The 15,626-nt window shown below is 44.6% G+C and overlaps 1 protein-coding gene across 2 annotated transcripts in view; it reads left to right on the top strand.

The window, feature by feature from the left end:
- The first annotated feature begins 4,512 nt into the window (after positions 1-4,512).
- Positions 4,513-15,626, top strand: part of TRERF1 (transcriptional regulating factor 1) — a 98,841-nt gene continuing 87,727 nt past the window's right edge. Inside the window, exon 1 of one of the 2 annotated variants that reach the window (XM_066178360.1) lies at positions 4,513-4,813. The gene's annotated coding sequence lies outside the window, so the exon portion shown is untranslated. The remainder of the gene's footprint in view (positions 4,814-15,626) is intronic. The other variant, XM_066178361.1, reaches the window with a different exon arrangement.

The following is a 15,626-nucleotide window of genomic DNA, read 5'->3' as shown; positions in this document are numbered from 1 at the left end:
CTGTTTCCTCTAGTTCCACTGCTTGAGTGAAGAGACCAACCCCCAGCCTGCTACAGCCTCCTTTCCGGTAGTTGTGGACAGCAGTGAGGTCTTCCTTGAGACTCCTTTTTTCCAGGCTAAACAACCCCAGTTCCCTCAGTCACTCCTCATAAGACTTGTGCTTCAGACCCTTCACCACCTCTGTTGCCTTTCTCTGGACATGCTCCAGAACCTCAATTTTTTTCTTGTAGTGAGGGGCCCTGTGAGCAGGGCTTGCACCAGCAGTCTGAATGAAAGCAGTATGCTTTCATCCTCTCCCCTCCTTGGCACATTTCCTGTACCATTCCTTATGCTCTGCAATCAGCAAAGCAATCTGGCTGAAAGAAAAAAATAAAATTAAAAAGTCTTACTTCCAGGATTAGTTTTCAAATGGCAGCAGCACGATCTGAGATCATATTCGGCTGCCAGTGAAATCCGTGACTTCACCTCATATCTGGAATCAGAGCAGTCACTTCAGTGGACAAGAGGCAATTTGGACCAGCAAAGCTGGCATGTTGCTCTCCTGACACAGGCCTGCTCCTCACCCGGGTGGTGGAAGTGGACAAAGGGAATTATGTGGTAGTTTGCAGTAGCTGGGGTCCTGATGCATTTCTACTAAAATTATTTCTATTAAAAATTACTCAGCTCCATTTCAATCCTTGGCCATTTTTTCTAACTTGCAACGGATGCAGTCAGAAGTGACACTGAAGAGGGAAAGCTATTTTATCCTTGTCCTGAGCTTCCTGGTGACAGGACCTAAGAGGGAGAAAACACCACACCCCCACATACATGAAGGCAAGAGCACCAAGGCCAGAGCAGGGTTGTTAACATTACCTTGAAACAAAGCAGAGAGACTGTTTCTTGAGCACAGGGACAACCTGGAATTAGGTAGTTGTTGTTCTCTGAGCAAGCCCGTTGCCAATAATTATGTATTTTTTGTGGGTGTTCAGGTTGTGGGAAGCTGTGGCTACTTCCCTTTTGATGCACAGGGAATGTAATCACAAGAAAACATGTTTGGCTTTTTAAAACTGTTCTACCAGTGTCACTCCTGTAGGACCACAGTGTGTCTTACAGATCTAAAAGGAAAGAGACAAATGACTGACTAAATTCAACAGATTCACATGATACTAAACTGATTTAGAAGGGAAAGAACCAGCAACTTCATGCTGGAAAACCCACAAATTGAAAAGAAAAATCAAGGTCAAGTGTTTAACCACAGGGTGGATCAGTAATTACACCAAAACAACAGGTACCAAAGGGCAGATTTGTCATCTCTTGAAATTTCCATGATGGCTTTTAGTTTTTCTGGAAAATAAGGCCATAATGTCAATTACAAGGATAAAGTCCACATTATGTGGAATGTCAGGTTCTGAAACTGAACTTGCTTTTAAACCTAAATCCATCAGTACATTTTATAGCTCAAAAGCTCCCCCTTGAAACAAATCTAAGCCTGTCATTAGTTTTGTTCAATGAACTCAGATAATTACAGTCTGATTTTTTTTTCTAGGATAACATCCACAATTCAAAATTCAACCTGAAAATAGGCATCTAAAACCAAGAAACTGGATGAACATCCATAGTTTGGCTGCTGCGACTTTGACCAGTAAGATACTTGCATAAATGTGATTTTTTTAAGGTGTCTGAAGTGTTCTTGGTTTGGTTTTTTTTTTTTTTTTATTACTCCAGTTGTTGGACAAAGGTATGTTGCTTCCTACCACAGCCACAGTACGTTTTCTTCAACATTGTCTTTCTTGGAAAGCCTACAAATTCAAGGCAAAGCCTTCTAATAAAAACGAAGGCTTTTGGGAAAATAATGACACAGCAATTCTGTGCCAGAAAGGAATGAACCAGGAGGATGATCAGAGACCTCTGTCACTTTTAAACTTCTGTAATGCTTTCATTTCTGAAACAGCCCCGCTTAGAAAAAAATTAAAATGCATTAATTGCTAACAAGGCTCTGACAGAGTGATGGCAGTTCCCGTAAGACATTTGCTGCTTTTGTGTTGTTTGTAAGCGGCGGGAAGTTTCGGAGGCAGCTGAGCCACCCTGCCAGCTTGCTGCAGGGCTCCCGTGGCCCTCCCCGCCCCACGGGCCCCCCAGCTCCCTCTGTGCTGACCTCCCAGGGAGCTCACCAAAATGGCAGGAACTTAGCCCGGAGAGGGAATAGTATTCTGGCTTGGCGAGCTGAACCAGCTCGGCGGGCAGGGAAGAGAGGGCAAGGTCTCCCTCTTCTGACAGCAGCAAGTGGGCGGCTGGGCCAGCCAGGACCTCACCCCGGTTTGAAGGCTCCCAGCTCACCTAACGGGCCGGGTATCCCTGCCAAATCCTTGTTGAACAACATCATGACAAGCCAGAATTATTCTGAAGTTGAATACTGTAAATCACAGTCTGATTTTTTTATTCAAAGGTGGGAAGCTTGATACTCACATCCTTAAAAGATTAGAAGAAGGATCAGGAAAACGGAGAGCACAAAGTTTTGCGATTTTGACGAAGACCAACTCATAACAGGCAGGATAAACACAAAGAATGCAGTCTGGCTATAGCCAGCCCACACAATTTTATGGAAATGTTGTCCAGAGTTAAGCATTTTTTGTAGCTAAACTTGTTATGGCAGAGTAAGATGGGTCCAATTTATAGCATGTCAGAAGGCTGCTTGATAATCACAGAATATTCTGGGTTGGAAGGGACCCGCAAGGATCATTAAGCCCAGCTCTTAAGCGAATGGCCCATACTGGAGGCAAACACACAATCTTGGCCTTACTAGCATCATGCTCCAATAAACTGAGCCAATGATTCTTTGTTCAAATTCAAATTAGACATTTGCTTCTATTTTGCACAAACCCTCGTGTTTCAGGTAAATCAAGTAACACCTAGCTGATTCAATAGAGATTTGCTTGTATTGATTAATTGGACAAGTAGAGATGCTGAGACAAACCTAGAAACACTGGTAAATTCCATTGCTTATGTTCAGAGGTCATTTTGGAAATCACAAGTAATATGGGCTATTCTGGGTTTCAGACTAGACACAAAAAACAAACAGAGGCAAAGCACATGTTGAGTTGTGGTTTTAATTCTATTTTCATCATAGTTTATATAACTTAGGACTCCAGCAAGCAAACAAGCCAACCATTGAATCCAAAATTCAGCATCGATTTTGCATAGCTCAGCACAGAGAACTTAAAATATCTGAACGGTATTCTTTGGTTAAGTAAAAATAAAATTAGAAAATTAGTAGCTGGCTAGGAAAAAACCCAAGCCTTTCTCACGTTTGCCTATAGTTCAAAGAAATTTAATAGCCAAGGGGTGATATCATACTTTTTCACTCTTGCTCTAATCTACACTGTAAATCAAAACAATCTCATAAAAGGTTAAATTATTAAGAACAGTGGGCCAATGGAAGTGTCATGCAACCAGGAAACCAGGATGACCATAAAAAGAAAATGAGGCTGCTGGTAACCATTATAATGTAAGACTGAATCACAAATGCTAACACCAAAGACCTTTTTCTGTTCCACTTACAACCCTTGAGAGTTTTGTCTCTTGGGGTTTTTTTCCCTCTTTGAAGGCAGAAGTAGGCCTATACCATCCCCGTTTCAATTTCTCTCTTCCAAGCTATGGTTTCTTACAGTCTGTCATTGTCCATGAGCTTAAACAGAGCACTGCATAAGCTGTATGCATTACATATCTGTCCCTAAGATGTAAAATCCTTCCCTGCGAGGGAACATTTTGGTGCAATCTAATGCAAATGCTGAACCCAAGGGAAGAAGGGCCGATGAGGTATTTCACCAAAATGTTTCTGTAGACTTAAAATAAAAAAATCATTTACGACTACCAGTGGCAAAGATCAGTGACCACAGGAGCAAGTTCCTACACTGCTCGCTGTATTAGAGAATTAACTTCTAAATTAACCCGAAGCGGAGGAGCCGCCATGGAGCCGGAGGCGGCCACGGCAGGCGCAGCAGCGCTTCCCCGCTCAGGGCAGGAGAGCTCCCGGGTGAGAGAGAGCGCGCCTTTACCGCGGCCACTTTCCCCCTCCGGCGCCCTGGGGCTGGGGGAGGCCGGGCCACAGCGCCCGCAGCCCCCTGCCCCGACACGGCTGCCCCACTCCGCATGACACCCCCGGCTCCAGGAGAGCACCCCCTCCATCCCAGCCCCTCGGCGGCGGGACCCCTCGGCCCCAGCGCTGGCGCGGTGTCGTCCCCCGGCGCCGCCGCCCGGGCGGGAGCGGGAGCGGTGCCGGGCCCCCCCCCCACCCTGCGGCATGCGGCGGGATCCCGCGGCAGCCCCTCGCCCGCACCCCGCCGGCCCGGCGGGAGCCGCTGACAGGTCGCCGCCAGTGGCCCCGGCACCTGCGCTGCGCTCACCGCCCTGAGAGGAGGGGCTGCCGGCCAGACCGCGGCGCGGCGGAGCGGGAGGGAGGGAGAGAGGGAGGGAGGCGGCGGCGGCGGCGGCGCACGGCCGGCGGCGGGCGGGCCCCCGGGGGTGGCGGGCGCCCCTCGCCCCGCCGCGGGGCCGGGCGGCCGCGGCGCCACCGACACCTTACTTCCTGCTTCGCTACCCGGGGCCAGACCCATCGCGGCGGAGGGATCCCGCCGCCTCCCGCAGCCTCCTCCCCCTCCTGCTTCTGCTTTTCCCGGCTCCCTGCTGCAAGGAAATTATTTGACAGCGATTTGCTGACACCGGGGGTTTTTTCTCCTTTTTTTTTTTTTTTCTTTTCTTTTCTTTTTTTTTCTCCTTTCTTTCTTTTTGCATCACGGACTCGGCAGCGCGGCGGGCGGGGGAGGCCGTGCCGGAGGTAAGTGCCGGTGCCCGGAGCCTCCCCCGGCGCGGGGCCCCCGCCCCGCTCCGCTCCATGTGCCGCCGCCGGGGTGGGTGCCGGGCAGCGGGGCCGCGCCGGGCCGGGCCGGGGGAGTGCGTTTCCTGGCGGAGCGATATTTGTTTACAGGATGGGCGCCGTACTGTAAGTGAAGTAGGACCGAGCCCGGGGCAGCTCCGTAATAAATTAATATCGCGATTTGCTCCCGCCTCGCCGACACCGCCACGAGCCCCGCGCCCTCCCCCCCCCACCCCCCACCCCCGCCCGCCTGCACTTGTTGCAGACTTCGCGCCAGGTAGGGGCAAGGCTTCGCAAGTTTCGTTTTTGCAGGAGCCGGGGCTGCGCTGGAAGGAGAGGAGGGAAAAAAAAGAAAAAAAAAAAAAAAAAAAGAAGGGGGGGGGGTGGGGGAGGAGGGAGAAAAAAGTTTGCAGCTCGCAGTTGACTTTCGGTCTGCAGCGCCGAGGCGGCCCTGCCGGCTGCCGCCGCCTCCTGCCCGTCCGGGCGCGGGCGGGCGGGGGTCGCTGCCCGGTACCTGCCCGGGCCGGGCGGGCGGCGGGGCCGGCGCGGGGCGCCCCCGGCGCGGCGCTGCTGCGAGTCCCGGGCGCCGCCGCGCCGTGCCGGGAGCAGAGGCGGGGAAGGGCGGCTCGGCGGGGCTCGCCGCGGAAGTTCTCCGAGCCGCGTTGCCCGTCACGGCCCCTGACACGAGTGGGCTACCCACGCGCTGCTTCTCCCGTCCTTCGTCCCGCAGCGCGCTCGGTGCCGTCTCGGTATCAGCGTTGGGAGCGAAGCGGTCCCGGGGCTCGGCTGTGGAGCCCTTCCCGGGCGGCACCGCGTGGGGCGAGCTCGTTTTGAAGGAATGGGAATTTCTCCCTCCATTCCCGCGGGAGAGGAGCGCGCGGCGGGCTGGGCGCTGGCGGGGCGCTCCGGTTTTCTGGCCCGTCAAAATTACGGAGTGGTAAGGAACAAAAACTCTTAGCCAGGTGTTTAAATACCGGAGAGGCGATTTGCAAGTGAAATTAATCGGCAGTTAACCAGTTAATAAATGGATAATGCCTATTCATCCTTCTGCGGACTTTACGGAGTGGTTTTCACGTCTGCCTGTCAACTAACCGGGCTTGACTGATCGAGATGTAAACCTAGCTAGGTTATTACCTTCGTCCACTAAAATCTGACCTGCGCTTGCTGTCCTTGTGCATCACTGTTGGTCATCATTCAGATAGTTACAAGTGAGATTCATACATTTTTACAAACTGATGCGATGGCAGCAAAATACATAGGATTACCCATAGCTCAAATATTTATGGAAGATGTTGTGAAGTGCTTAACTGCATAATTAATGTTTTAAGCAGGTGATCACTGAGGGGGAAGTTTTATGCCTTTGGTAGCTACAATTTTACTGTAGATAGGGGAAAAGGAGAGAGTTCACCTGGCAAGGTTGGCCTGGCTGCTCTGCAGGGCCACTCTGCTGCCTGTACCCATCCTGCCTGGGCCTCTGGCCTGCAGAGATCTCCTGGGGACCAGGGATTTGTCTGCTGCCCTCTCTCAGGGTACAGTGTCGTGATGAAGTGACCCGTCCTTACAGTGTCAGTGTGTGCATGAGTTGTTCCTGCGTGCGGTACATGCAGCTGCTTGCTGTCATTGCTTATCTACTTCGTGGTCTTGGATGTTCAGTTGGATCAGAATGGAGCCATTGCATTAATAAGGTGCAGCTATCTAGAAATAACCCATTTCGCTTTGTTGCCCGCTAAAGTGGCAGCGTTTAATATGCCCTGGTTGCCGTCTTACCTTTTTTCTATGTATTGTCCAAGGCACACATATAACAGAAGGGCTACTGCATGAGGGCTCTATGCATGCATACTATGCAGCTTTGCATGAAACAACTAAAGAAAAAAAGAATGTTTTCTAGAATTTAGGTAAGTGATTTTTCAAATGAAGGAAATGTGTTGTATGCATTTTTCTTTCTTCTGTGGAGGATACTCTGATAAACTTAGGAAAAATTAAAGCCTTAACTATAGCCTACTCAGAAGGTTTTGGTGCAAATGAACACTCTAGAAAAATTTGTTCTACCATTGATTAGCATCTTGTATTTTTGAAGTTGGAGACCTCAGTGAGGACCTGAGCAGCACTGTGGTATGGTGGTCAAACCCATGTATCTTGAAAAGCCAAAAAAACTCAATTGCAAGTAATGCACTTCATTGTGAAACTTGGCCTAAGTGCGGACTGGAGAACTGGCCTCTTGGTGATATGATAAGAGCAGAGCTTAATCATGCTTCTATATCAACGTATGTCCTGTTGGCATGTTGGCATCCCTCCCTGGGGAAGAGGGATGAGGCCACAGGTAGCTAGGCAGGCATCCTGCCTCCAGTGTTTTATATCATGGGCCAACAGGAGCATAAATAAACCACAGCATGACTAACCTCTCTACCTAACATTGACTCATGCTGTATTTCGATAGACTGAAAACCTCTCCATGCCTTAGCCATTTCATTTTCTCAACCTATATGTTACCGACGATGACCTGCCTATTGAGAATCCTCCAGTATTCATTTCAGACCATAAAGCAAGTCCTTGTTTTAGGTTTGTTTTGCTTTTGGGTAGTGCTCAACTAGCCTAGATAGAAAAAAAGGAATTCCTAGATTTTAAACTCAAAACTCTGTTGCTTCTCTTCTTCTGGCCATTTTAATTCTTCAAGTGATACAGTGAGGCTTGCTATTATAGACTGAGCTCGTAATGGCATCTGGCAGGGAGGGTGAGAAAAGTGTAAGAAGAGCAATTCTGTGTAGTACTGTAGGTGTCCTAAAGCAGTAAGTTAATATTTTGCTGTGCATATTTTCATCTTTTTGTTGTTGTTTTTATTTATTTCAAGTGAGGGATATGTCACCTAAAAACTTACTTAGCCAAGGGTTTGAGAAGGCCCTTCTCTCCCTTTCCCAATACTGTAATGGAACTGTATAAAAAAGAGGGGCCCTGCCTTGTGCCTCCTTACTATGTGTCATAATAACTGTGAGATAAGGCAGTTTCATTTCAGCTTCCTTAGAAATAATGTGTTTGTTTTTTTGGGTGTTTTTTAAAAAGCAAGCAGCGTTTGACAGACACAAAATAATGGTTGGTGTGGAAACAATTTGTTTCCTCCCCGTGCATTCTTTTGAGAGCTGCGTAGTTCCAATGAAAAATTATCAGAATTACAATTTTTTCTGTTCCTAAAATTAACGGATCCTTTCGCCTGCCCTCCATCTGAGAGAAGTAGGCAAAAGCATCTTCAAGTGCACATATGAATTGAATTCTGCCTGGAGTAGCGGCCACACCCCTGGTTATTTATGTAAGGTGAGCTGCACAAGTGGTCACACTGACTTCCACGGCGCTGCTTACAGGGGTAGAGTTACTGTGTGTGTAAGTGGGGAGGGAGTGGGGGGCTTGCATTCAAAACTTAAGAAAAAGGAAGGCAGCAAATTCCGTACAGTTTGCTGTATGTGAAGTTATAAAACCTCTTCTTAACTTGTCCATCTCTGAGAAACCTATTACTGTAATCAGTTGCAGGGCTGTGAGGGGAAATCGGGCCTTCTAAGATAAAGACAAAAATAGCACATTCAAATATATTTTAAGAAAGGCAGCTCTTCCTTCAAAGAGTAGGTCTGAACCTGGTTCAAAGAACAGTAGCAACAATTTTATTGGGTTGGTTTTTTTTTGTCTTTAACAACTCTTTGCTTGAAACTAAACAGATTTAAGAGATTCGCTGAAATGACTTTTGAGCAGCATGCGTTTAGGCACCAAGTTAACTTAGCTTGTGGGAGTATCTCCTGTTAGATCTGAAATGCCAAGAACGGGCATTTCAGATTCTTGCGCCGTCATCTCCTTGCTGCACCACTGTATGTCCAGGCTGGCCAGGAGGACAAAGTAGGTGACACAGTAGGCTAACTAGTCATATTGACCCTGGGTCTCATTGGATGTTGGTGTCTGCGGGCAGAAAAAATAGTGGTTTTGATAGCAGTTGCTTTTCTCTCTTTCTGGCTTGCCTGTGTCGTTCCATGATGGTGGGGATGTGGGCTCACCTGAACCTGCTCAAAACAGCAGCAGAAAAAAACCCCAAAACCATTGATTTGTGTGGGGAAAAACTGGAAAATGTGCTCAGGTTACAACCTGCTGCCACAGAAACTTGAAGGAAAATACATCATTTATGTTACTTTCTTCTTGGGAGGATGATGGTTTGGGGAACCCAGGACATGCTCTCAAATATATGCCCTATTACTGTGTCATTGTGTTTGATTTTCTTTTTTTTTAAAGTTTAAACTCTTTGCATTAGAGTGGGGGTGTTGCAGGGTTTTGGAGTAGTCCTGTAGTTAGGTATATTTTGAGGTTCTGAGTTAAATGAGTCTTGTGGTTTCAGCTTACTCTGTAACAAAGAGTAATGTGTCGCACACAAACAGCCCACCTAAGTTTTCATAATTGACTGATGATTTGCTCTGGAAAGACCCAAAATCCTGATATGAGGCAGATTGAAAATGTAGTTGATATTTTTTTTAGTCTTCTTTTTAGTTTGTCATTCTCCAATCTACAGTTTAAATTTTGTTGGAATTTCAGATGAGTCGCTTCTCTTCGGCTTCCCCTCCACTGCTCAGGTGGACTGTTGCCACTTCCCAGGCACACAGTGACAATGCCAGGTTTCCATACCCCACCAATATCTAAAGCAGCCATCCTGGGTCTTGTCACAATTTTTCTCCTGTCTGTTTAGTTCAGCAAGAAAATGGTTTCTGTCTTTCCCTCCCCTCCCCTCATCAACTGCTCATGGTAAGATTTTTTTATAGAGCCCGCATTGTGATATGTCCTTGAATTGCAGAGCTGCAAGGTTTTGTTTTCATTTGCCATTTTTTCTCTTCATGTTTAAAGTTCATTGCAACTTTAGCAAAGCAGGATTGTTGTAGATGGTCTTTTTTGATTCCTTCCTCCTCCCCACCCCCCACCTTGTCAAAAATTTCATATTCAATAAGAGGAAAAACTCAGACATGGGTACTAAAGCTTACTCCAGCTAACCCTGGAGTGTTAAGATTGAAAAAATATGGATTGGGGAAGGATTGCCCCAGCAAAACAGGTAGGTGTAAGTTAAATGTTAAATTATCAGCACCTCTTTTTTAGAAGATCCCTGATGGTGAGGTTTTTGTTCACACCATCTGGCTAGAACAAGGCTTACCAGGACTCTTAAAGGACAGGGGCCATTTAAGGTGCAGAATTTATATCAGGTAGTTTCTTTTTAAGTGAATGTCAAATCCTAAATAATTTCAGCGTCAGACTGTGCAAAAAAAGTACCCAACCCTGTGAAGCAAGTTTAAAATTTGAGAATGGCTGAAGTTCTATGTCTTAAAAAAAAAAAATAAAAAAATTGTCCTCCACTCCCTCCTCTCTTCTTCTCCCCCCTCCTCCCCACCCCTGCCAATTTTCATTGATGGGGAAGTTTCATTTCCTTTATTTATATATTTTTAGTGTGTGTGTTTGGGGGGGGGCATGAGGGTGGATAGGAAGGAAGTCTGTGTTCTAGTTTTTATATTTAAAACTAAAAAATAGCTAATGCTGGTGTGTTTAGAAATGACTTTAAATACATTCTCCCCAGTAAACCAAAAATTCTGTTGGTGAATAGTGAATATTAGTAGGGAATTGAGGAGTTTCACAACAGTTCAGTGTGGGCGAGGGTCCTGTCTGAGTTCCAGTTATACTAGCAGGAAAGTGTTTTTCCCAGTACTGTCATGTTTCACATGCCTAATCAGAACTAGAAGTGCATTTTCCTGGAAGGATCTCTATTTACACTTGGAGGGTTATGCCAATTACAGCTACATTAGACTTTTTTTTATTATTATTTTTAATTCCACGCTTGACCTACATAGTAACTTATTTCATTTTCTTAACGGAACACTCACTACAATCCTGGAATGTTAGTAAGGTAAACCTGCTGTTCTGTGGCTCTAATGCATACGGGTACTCTTGCAGTAGCATGATCTTAAGTGGGTCCTCGTGAAATGAATGCTGCTAGAGCTTTGCATAACTTGAAGTAGCCCTCTGTTCTCCAGGCAGAATTGAATACAGTTTATTGGGGAGCAGGAAATATGTTATGAAGTATGTGGTCCATATGTAATAATTTTTCCTCAAAAAAGATCCCATGTGCTTTAATTCTGAATACAGTTTTTGAATACTGCAGGTCAGGAAATACTGCATTACAAATCTGTTAAAGTTCAGAGATATGAAGTGATTTTAATACACATTTTGATAAGATATTAAAAGTTACTAACTCTTTTGGACAGTGCAGTGGTTCATGAAGAAGGAGGAGGTAAATGGGGTTTCTTTGGCAAGTGTCAGTAGGTGCTGGGTGTTGGAGCAGGAGTGCAGCTGGCAGTGCTGCCTCCTGGACTTGTACCACCAGTACTTCATTCTGCTGCTACCTTGCTGTCTCTTTCTGCTGGTAGAGACGATGTCCTCGTGGAAGATCTTGTTTGTACCAGAAAAAGGCAACCCTGACTAGTAAATAATGCTGTTGGGGTTTTTTGTTGTAAGCAGATATGCTATGTATTTGCTCTTTGTGTGATGTTAAAATTAGCATTGTTAGCGACAGTAGCAGTGTATTAAGTAAAAAAACGGATGCTGACCAGGCTTTACATGGTTCACAAGTATGAATACTTGGAAGACCCTACATAACTAAACTGAACTTTCGTTTCCCTAAAATGTAGGCTGCCAAAGCCCTGAAATATTTAGGATATTGACTTAAAGTTTTGTAAACATCATCTCAGTTGCTTCTTTTTTGGTCTGCCGCATTTATATTTTGTTTTATATTATATTTTGTTTTATCCTGAGCGTGGAAGCTGGGCTTACCTTGCAGAGAGCTGGTGGTGTTTGAGTTGGCCCCTTGCTGCTCTCAGCGAGGAGAAGGCTGCATGTTGCACTCTTTTGAGAGAATTAAAGCATCTTCAGTGTCTCCTAGGCCACAGTGAGCCTAGAAATGACCCTGAGCTCTGTGGCCATTACCAAAGCTGAGCTGGAGCCTGTAGTCACCTGAACAACAAGTACATGCCATGTATAGCTCAATGCTGAATGCTGCAGTTTTGTTGCTGCTTGTGCCCCTAGTATATTTGGAGGGAAATGTGTGGAAGCAGTTCAGATGTTAACTCACTGGCATTATTTTGGGGGGTTTTTTTGTTACCTTTCAAAAGCTTATATTCAGTGTTGCAGGGGAACCCTTATGTATCTTGATGGAACAGAAGAAATGGTTAATGTTCAGCCACACTGAGTGGTGCAGCTTTGCAGTAGCACTGATGCTTTGGCCTACCATGCGGTTCAAATTCAAGCAAAGGTCTCCCATGTGGTTGCTTGCATGTGTCCTATCTCTGTTTTGTATCTGTAATTTCAGTGTATGCTTCCAGAATGATTTTTTTATTCATTTCCAATCATTCTTCAAAGATAACTGGCAAAAACCATCAGGCTGGTTGTGATTTTACAGCAGTAGAAGGTAGACAACTTTGATCTTGTTAAATTAATTTTCTTCATGTGTGGGCTGAGTGTGTAGTGAGTTGATTTAGTTTTTATTGATCACTGTAAAAACGTGAATTCAGCATCAGAGCTATGATAATAAACAAGTGATATTCTAATGAGTTCCTGGCAAAAATAAGGCGGAAAACCATCTCAGAGATTGACGTGCTTTAGCGGTGAGATGCTGAACCAGGATACTTTATTTGAAAGAGTTGAGTAAAGCCGTTTGAAGTTCTAACTCTCTCTGGCAACACACTTGCTGCGAGCAGGAGCATGCCAAATGGGGCAAGATGCAGGTTTTTCATGGAGGCATTTGAGTGTCAGAAGTGGCATTGTTGCTTCTGTCTGGAAGGGCTTTCACCCTCCTGATCACACCAAGGTAAGACAGGTTGTAGGAGCCAAGTACCAGCTTTGTTAGGAGGTGTGTCTGAGCACAAGCAGTGGAGCACTGATAACCTTTCTGTCCACATCCGCAGGAATGCCCTGCAAACCATTGCCACGTGTTTCAATAAGTCTGCATGGCAAAGCATCAGGTACCGAGTGGGGGAGTGGAGAGAGGTTTCTAAATTAGCAGGCAATTTATGTCTGGAGAAGTGAGATTCATATAACTACGTAAAACACTTATTTCTGAATGTGATAGGGGCATATCTCCATTTAAGATGGCACTAATTCCTCTAAGCGAAAATAATTGCAGAAGTATGGGCAGGCAAATTCTCTCTTATTCTTCCATTGATGGTATGTTTCCAAGACTTGAAGAGGCTTCTCAGTTGTGATGGTGAACAGTGATTCTCTGTATTTTTTTTTTCAATTAAGCTTGTTTTATGCTGTCAGAGTTCAGTAAATTGGTATGTAAGCAATATGGATCACAATGAAAAAGTATTACTGCTGTCTATGTGAGTTTGATAAAATTAGAAAATGAGAGGCAAAATTTTTCTTAAGTGAGGAAAAGAAGGTTTTTTTAGGACTGAAATTTTGAAAGAGATGGTTTATAATGAACTTTAATTCTTCTCTAAAGTTGCTGCTATTATAATGAAAGAGCATGAATAAGAGAATATGCCTTGCAGGTAAAACGAGAAAAGATTTCACCGTTTATATACTTGAAAACCAAAGATGCATTGCAGAGGATGAATTTTACTGTTCCTATATTGCTTGTAGTAAAAAGTTAGTCTTTGAAGTTGGAAACAGCTTTAGATTTAAAGAAATAATACACCTGAAAAGGGAGGTACACAGAAAAGAGACATTGGATTAAGTACTGTTTTGTTAATGAAAAGAATGTAAGTTAAGCCAAATGTGGTTGCCTGCATAGTAAGGTACTGCTTAACATGAGTGGGAATGATAAAATAAAGTCTTAGTAGACTTTTATTTCGACGATTTCCAACTTTCAGAAGTTTTAATCTGGACGTTGCATGCACATACATAAAGGATAGCCTAATACCACAGAATTACTCTAATTTATGAAAGGAGCTGTACTTTGATGCTGGAAGTCTGTCAGCATACGATCCCTAGGCTAACTACTTGATCGTTAGTTAAAGTAGGGGTTCATTAAAATAACATGGGCTCATCTGGTTTTAAAGGCCACCTCTCAGCCAGTAGGCGATGGTCCAAAAACAATAAGGTTGCAGTGCAGACGTGGTATGGCGATGGCACATAGATTACTACATAAAGCTGGCTGGTGGGAAGGCTTCCGTCGGCTTGCGTGCTCGCTTTTGGACCAGATTTTCCAATTTTTAGTCATCTGTAGCAAGGGCTGCTCTTATTATAGTTGGTTGAACTACCTGTGTGACTGTTTGAAAGAAGGTGCAAGGTTGGGTCTGCATATGACTGCAGGTCCTTGTTGTAATTATTTTACTCTGTAATAATTGTATTCTTCTAGTTGAAGTATTATAATTACAAAGTGGATGATGGGCTTCAGTTGTAAGGAAAATCCTTACATTTGAGCCCTGTGCTATCCTTAGAATAAACAGCTCTTTTTTTTTTTTTTTCTTTTTTCCCAGATAGAACTTTTACTTTCAGGTTATTTCTGGAAAATCCGTACTGCTAATTATGTAAATGGCGAGAAACGAAAAAAGAGAACAAAAGAGTGGGGCATCTTATTTTAGGCTTCAGCAAATGCAAAGTCATAAGTAGCCATTACAGCTCTCTAGAATATGCACCTGCATTGTTCTGCTACTGTTTTTGTTACCACTAAAACTTAAACTGGGCATTTCTCTGAGGCTTTGTACATTATGTTACATATTTGCCAAATGTGGGAACCGGGAAGTTTTTCCAGGAGCAGGGTCAGCTTGTGCCCCCTGGAGAGTCCCTCCCTGCAGGGCTCCTTCCTTGCATACACAGAAGGAGTAGTGAAGTTTCTTGTTGAAAAAAAAAGTAGGGCTTTCTTTTTTTGGTCTGTTTGTTTTTATGCTGTTGTGTAGGCAAGTGTGCGTTTTCTTAGGGCAATCCTCTACAAGAGCAGCGAGTTTTTGTACCTGCTACTTTTGCCTGCTCAGGCAGTAAGAAGCTTTCCCTGAACGGAGGAAAGGCAGATTTCAGACCTGCCTGCCGATCAGAGAGAGAGGAGAATGGAAGAAGTGGTGTTTGAGTGAATGAACAAACTTTCAAGCTGACTCAGTGGTACACGTACAGGGTACGCTGTGAGGATTAGTCACCAACTTACGGTAAATCTGTGTGGTGCTTGGTGGGTTGTGTCTCTGTGGAGCTGCACTTAGCAAGCTTTGAAAATTCTCATTTACCTGAGAATGCAGGTAAATGTTATTTCCACAGTATTTTCTCAATGAACAACAACAACAAAATGCAGTGAAACTCAAAGGCTTGTAAATTACTAAGCTGAAGGCAAAAAAAATCTTTGGCTATCTCATGGTGCTGCTATCTTCATCTGTGAAACTAGTAGGAAAATGAATAAATTATGCAACAACCTTTTTTTTTTACTATTTAGAAACCTGTGCTTACATGTTATTAGTACTGTTCTGCCTTGTTCTGTGCAGGTTGGTTTTATCTCGGGTTGTTTTTCTTTAAGCATGTAGGTTTCAAGCTGCATTTGTGTAAAACACTAATTTACATGGTGGCAACAGAATAACAATTACAGAGAAGGATATTCATCTGTTGAAAACACTATTTTCATTTGCCAAACAGAAATTTCAGGAAAATTACCCTCCAGGTTGAATTTTCTTATAAATGTTCTCAAGTTCTGAAATTATGTACTGGCATAATAGGTAAGCACATCACTTACAGCAGAGTTCCTATTAAGAAGTTATTTTTTGGGGGGAAAAAGTGGGGAGTTTAATTT

Source organism: Chamaea fasciata, unplaced genomic scaffold, assembly GCF_029207755.1.
Source record: "Chamaea fasciata isolate MVZ Bird 193981 ecotype frontalis unplaced genomic scaffold, bChaFas1.0.hap1 SCAF_3, whole genome shotgun sequence".
Classification (NCBI taxonomy): domain Eukaryota; kingdom Metazoa; phylum Chordata; class Aves; order Passeriformes; family Sylviidae; genus Chamaea; species Chamaea fasciata.
The sequence above is the reverse complement of the archived record's forward strand: the minus strand, read 5'-3'. Positions and strand labels throughout refer to the sequence as shown.